Source organism: Gopherus flavomarginatus, chromosome 2 (genome assembly GCF_025201925.1).
Source record: "Gopherus flavomarginatus isolate rGopFla2 chromosome 2, rGopFla2.mat.asm, whole genome shotgun sequence".
Classification (NCBI taxonomy): domain Eukaryota; kingdom Metazoa; phylum Chordata; order Testudines; family Testudinidae; genus Gopherus; species Gopherus flavomarginatus.
In genome coordinates this window covers 263,937,588-263,943,713 of record NC_066618.1, presented here as the reverse complement: position 1 = coordinate 263,943,713, position 6,126 = coordinate 263,937,588, and positions in this window count along the sequence as shown.

Sequence of the window (6,126 nt, the reverse complement as noted above, 5' to 3'; positions counted from 1 at the left end):
CAGGGCCTCATTCTCCTTGGTTGAACTAACCTCATTATCTCTAGCTTGCTTCTTGCTTACATATATATATCTGCCCCTAGAAATTTCCACTACATGCATCCGACGAAGTGGGTATTCACTCACGAAAGCTCATGCTCCAAAATGTCTGTTAGTCTATAAGGTGCCACAGGATTCTTTGCTGCTTTTTAATAGTTATGCATCATCCCCCTGGCTTCCATTTAAATTTCATTTAACGTAACAGGGAGAGAAAGATGGTGATTCTTTATCTTAAATATATACAAATATGAAAAGACTAAAGATGGTAAGATTGAATTGCTGTTATTTCCAGAAGGTCCTACTTGTGTCTTTAATCTTCATTAAAAAGATTAAAAGATTTACAGAATCATAACATTTCTATGAAAACCACTAGTTCCCTGTAACACCTTGTGAAAGAAACTCCAGAATCACTACTCCTTTAATTTGTCTCATATAACTGCTCTGTGCACTGGGTTGTTCTGTCCTGGGCCCCTGGGACTGAAATGGAAATTCTAGCTGTAATTCTCTCCCCACCTCCCTCCATTAGGGTGCAGTTGGAGAACAAGAGATTTTAACCGTTTCCAACCATGATTGAGTCAAATAGTGAGCTACAGCTGAGCAGGAGAGGAATAGTATTGCCAACCCCAAGTGTTAAAAAGTCATGTTAGGCTCCCAAAAAGTAATGAGAATGGCTTTAAAATAGTGATATTTTATAAAACATTAATTGTTAGGTTCTTTTTGTTTGCCTTTTGGTGTTTGAACTTTTAGGGCCAAGTTTTCAATTTTTTTGCGCAATCACCTGGACTAGAGATTTACTCATTTTTAATTAAAAGTGAGAAATTCACAGAATCACAGGACTCCAGGACCTGAGGCTTTAAGAAAAACACCAGCTTTCACAACTCACTAAAGTTGGCAACACTGGAACAGGGGGAGAAGAGGAAATAGAGCATACAGATAGGGGAATGAGACTTAAACCTGGTGCCAGTGCTGAGGTCGGGAGCATAAGGGGGAGAGAGGAAGAAAGAGGTAGCATAGGGGAGAAGAGAAAAAGTGACCCCTGGGTAGACACATAGGAGAAAGAGAGAAGGAAATATCTTGGTTTGGTGGCAGAGGTCAAAAAGCCTGATGGGGAGCCTCTGTAAATCAAAGAAGTATTTTCAGGATGTCTACCCAAATCAATTCTTAACTCCGAACCACTGAATTTTCTCATCGCTGATTTGAATATATATTTTTTGCAATTCAGACAGTGGGGTCTTTCCTGCAGCTGTATGTTTTTGACCTGCTGTGTCCTGTGGACAAAACATAATTTACTTTATACCCAGCTGTAAACACTAAAGGAGGAGAATGTGGGGATTTAAAATGTGGTGAATCTGCCACACTACAGGTATCTGGGAAAATCTTGAGGCTATGCACGTATTTTGTCCTCTAGTGACCTTTTATCCCATGTGAACAAAGGTTGAGTTGCTTACTTACATCACAACAGCCTATGAAATATACACACGAACACATGGATTGGATCATCTGTTGACTTGTTAACCCATGTGAACAAAGACTGAATTGTTTGCTTATGTCACAGCCACCTATGAAATATACATATACAGAACCTTACAACGTACATGTTGGGACGTATTTAGTTTTGATATCAGGAGAGATTAAAATGAGTAAGGAGAGAAGTCTCAGAGTTTTAGCTGTCTTGTATCACAGCTTGCTATGGAGAAAGTAACATCATTGTTCTGCACAATAACCTTAAAAATATTAATATTTGAGTTGTGACATCAGTTTTATATCACTGGTGAAGGGAATACTGGTAATATCATTAATGATAGAAAAATTGTATAAATTGATGGAAATGATTGAAATTTTGCTATTTTTTTCTCAAATACACGCACAATACCTGAAAATTTCATAGTCATAGAAATGTAAGGCTGGAAGGGGCCTCAAGAAATCAGCAAGTCTGGTCTCCTGCACTGAGGCAGAACTGAGTAAAACTAAACCATCACTAACAGGTGTTTGTTCAACCTGTTCTTAAAAACCTCCAATTATGGGGTTTCCACAACCTCCCTTGGAAGCCTAATCCAGATTTTAACTACCTGATAGTTAGAAACTTCTTCCTGTTGTAAGCAAGCTCTGAATGAACTCTCCCCTGACAACTAGCTGGGAAGAAGCAAGACTTCAGGAGCAAACTGTATTTACATGAACACACCTAATCTACTTAGATATCCAGCAGATAGAGTGGTGTTGCTCAAAGTGATCAACTTTGACACTTGTTGAATAATTTCAATACTGAATGCAGGGGTAGCAAAATGCTGTTATCAATGTTGTCTTTATTGTATGAATAAAGGGGAGCAGAACTGTGCTTAACTTGTCCCAAATGAGGGGGTCACTCTCAGCTGAAAGGGCCTCATTAAGTCAGGAGCTCAAATGCCAGACCCCAGTGAAAGTGAGAGGGGTGGGAGCAGATGTTTTAGCCAGGAGATGTGGTTTCTCCCTAAGGGTTGTTCCCTAGGTCTGGGTTAATCTATTTCTCCCCACTATTGAAAGATAGAGCTAAATAGGCTTAATTATGAGCCTTTTGTTACATTAAGTACTCAGTAATGTACTCTGTACTTGTGGTGGGGTAGTGTTTCTGCCCAGCCTGCTGAGAGCTAAAAATCACTAAGGGTATGGCTACACTTGCATTTCAAAGCACCAGCGCTGGGAGAGAGCTCTCCCAGCACTGCACATACTCCACATCCTCTATGGGTGTAGCTTGCTGCGCTGGGAGCTGCGCTCCCAGCACTGCGGCACTGTTTACACTGAGGTTTTACAGCGCTGTATCTTGCAGCGCTCAGGGGGGTGTTTTTTTCACACCCGAGTGCGAAAGTTGCAGCGCTGTAAAGTGCCAGTGTAGCCATGGCCTAAGAGACTGAGGTACAGAGGTCACAGCAGAGAGGCAGATGACAGAAAAAGTGGCAAGGAGGCAGTGAGGAACAGAGGATGGCAGGGCAGCCAGGCAATGAGGAACAGCAGCTGGCAGGGTGGCCAGCCAGAGTGGGTGCTCACATGGCAATACAAGTCAGGTGTCTTCTTGCCTGGGTGGGACTGAACTCACACAGACGCATTTCTGAAGCCTGGGTCCTCACTGGCCAAGGACAACCACTCTGAATGAGGTCTTGTGAAGGAGCAGAGAGGGGCACAGTATAGGAACTTTTGGTTGTAGAACTCAAGGACATGAGGCAGAAAACTCTGCCTCACGCACTCAGGGGTGGGTGTCCTGCTCGCAGTTTTATGTTTATGTTATTCTGCTGCTCTCACTCCTTCTTTTCCTTAGACTAATGAAATCTCTCATTCTATGATCACTTTCACACAAATTGCCCTCCACTTTCAAATCCACAACCAATTCCTCCCTGTTGGTCAGAATCAAATCTAAAATGGCCATCCTTGACTTTTTGAAAGAAACAGTTGTTCCCAATACCTTCCAATATTGGAAATTTTGCATTTTGCTATATTACTTTTCCAACAGATGGCTGGGTAGTTAAAGTCCCCCATTACTACTAGGTCTTGTGTTTTGAATATTTCTGTTATTTGTTCTAGAAATGCCTCATTCACCTTCTCTTCCTGATTTGGTTGTCTGTGGTAGACCCCCTACCATGTCGCCCCTATTTTTCCCCTTTTATTTTTACTCAGAGACTTTCAACTGGCCTTCCTCTCATCACTTTTCACCAGTTGGTGTTACAGTTAATAATAAATGTGTATTTTATTTGCTTTTCATACAATATATCTCAAAAATTGAGTTCTGACTGTGGTTTTCCCCAGGGTTTTCGGAATGTAGTATCTACTTGGTTGCTTCCCCCATCTCTCTGCAGGGTTTTTTCTTTCCATCTTCCCTGCTACTTGTACATCCTGGGGATGGAGCTCCCAGTAGCAGGTTGTAAGCCTGCCTGGGTGGGTAGAAAATGAGAAGCATGTTCATAGAGGTGTAGCACTACAGGCATTTTAAATTTTTGGGCCCAGATGCAGAATACTTTGCAAAATACCTGCTGACTTTCTGCCTGCTGATCCTGGTCCTGTTGACTTATTCACATGGAACCACCTATGCCTACAGGAGATGAAAAGACACCGTAATCATGAACCCAGAATTACTTGCCAGTTCACCTCGTTCTCACTGAAGTGATTGACAAAAGGGAAAGCTGGACTGGTGGAAGAGTGAGAAGCAAAGATGAAGACACCCAGACCTACCTTGCTTGGATGCTGTATATTTTCACATTTTTTTTCCTGAAAAGTTGACAGGTCTGTATCTTGTGCTTAAGACTATCAACTCTCTCTGTATATTATTATAAAAATACCACTATACATAGTCTTGCATTGAAGGAAAACAAGTAGTTTCCCTCCACGGTGGTAATTTAATATTTTTCTAGTGTTGGGTATATTTTCAGTTCAGCCATAGGTTTTGAAAGCCAGAAGCACCCATCCTCATGTGGTTTTTTGGTGGGTGTAAGTGAGCTGGACAATTCACTCTATACTTGTATGTGTAATAGAATTGTGACAGTTTGAACAAGGTGAGTTTTTTAAATATCCTAAACATGTGTCATTGTGGTTGAAGTACTGGATCAGGACTGTGGATCTGGGTTCAGTTCTCAGATCTACTACTTCTTTTGTATCCTTGGGCAGGTTAGTTAATCTCTCTGTGCCTCAGTTCTAAAACTAGGATAATACTTCCTTTCCTCAGGGGGTTTTGTGAGGACAAATTGTTTGTGATGTGCAAAGATACTAGTCCTGGAGACCATAAGTGCCCAGATAAACTCTATGGAATATACAGGGCTACCTAAGTGTTTTAGTCCACATATTTGCTTATCCAGTAGTCCTGAGGACCTGAGAAATCCATAAAAAGCCTGCGTTTGCCAGGTATGTGAACATGATTAAAGTCTTCTTCAGTGAGAGTTAATAACATCCTATTAATGCTTAGTGAAGTCAGTCAGTTAATAGGCTGTCATTAGCTCACTGAATGAGGCTGTGTCATAAACAGATAGCTAAGGGTTAATGTCTCTTTCACCTGAAGCACCTGACCAGAGGACCAATCAGGAAACCGGATTTTTTCAACTTTGGGTGGAGGGAATTGAGTGTCTTTGTCTTTGTTTTCTGGCTGCCTGCTTTCTCTGAGCTTTGGAGAAGTAGTTTCTTTTTTCTAGTCTTCTGTTTCCAAGTGTAAGGACAAAGAGATCAGATAGTAAGTTATATGGTTTCTTTTCTTTGGTATTTGCATGAATATAAGTGCTGGAGTGCTTTGATTTGTATTCTTTTGGAATAAGGCTGTTTATTCAATATTCTTTTAAGCAATTGACCCTGTGTTGTATCATCTTAATACAGAGAGAACATTTGTACTTATTTTTTCTTTCTTTTTATATAAAGCTTTCTTTTAAGACCTGTTGGAGTTTTTCTTTACTTCAGGGAAATTGAGTCTGTACTCACCAGGGAATTGGTGGGAGAAAAAAGTCAAGGGGAGATTTGTGTGTTGGATCGCTAGCCTGATGTTGCATTCCCTCTGGGGGAATAGGAAAGTACTTTTTGTTTTCAGGATTGGGAACAGAGAGGGGGAGTCTCTCTGTGTAGTTTCACAGAGCTTGTGTCTGTGTATCTCTCCAGGAGCACCTGGAGGGGGGAAGGGAAAAAGGATTATTTCCCTTTGTTGTGAGACTCAAGGGATTTGGGTCTTGGGGTCCCCAGGGAAGGTTTTTCAGAGGGACCAGAGTGCCCCAAAACACTCTAATTTTTTGGGTGGTGGCAGCAGGTACCAGGTCCAAGCTGGTAACTAAGCTTGGAGGTTTTCATGCTAACCCCCATATTTTGGACGCTAAGGTCCAAATCTGGGACTAAGGTTATGTCATGGTGGCAGCGGTGGGATGATCTAGACAGAATCCAGAAGCCAGTAGGAATATTATATTTTTCTTTTCTCTGCTAAGGGCTTTTTAGCAGAGAGAAACAGTTTGGTTTTAAAAGGGAACCAGAGAGAATTTTTTTTTCTGCTCTCTCTGGCAGTTTGTGGCTTGCATGTTAAGCGAGAAGCCATTAAGGGACTGTTGAGGGTCTTTTGTCATGCAATAGCCCTCCCATTAGGAGGCAAGTACCAGCACT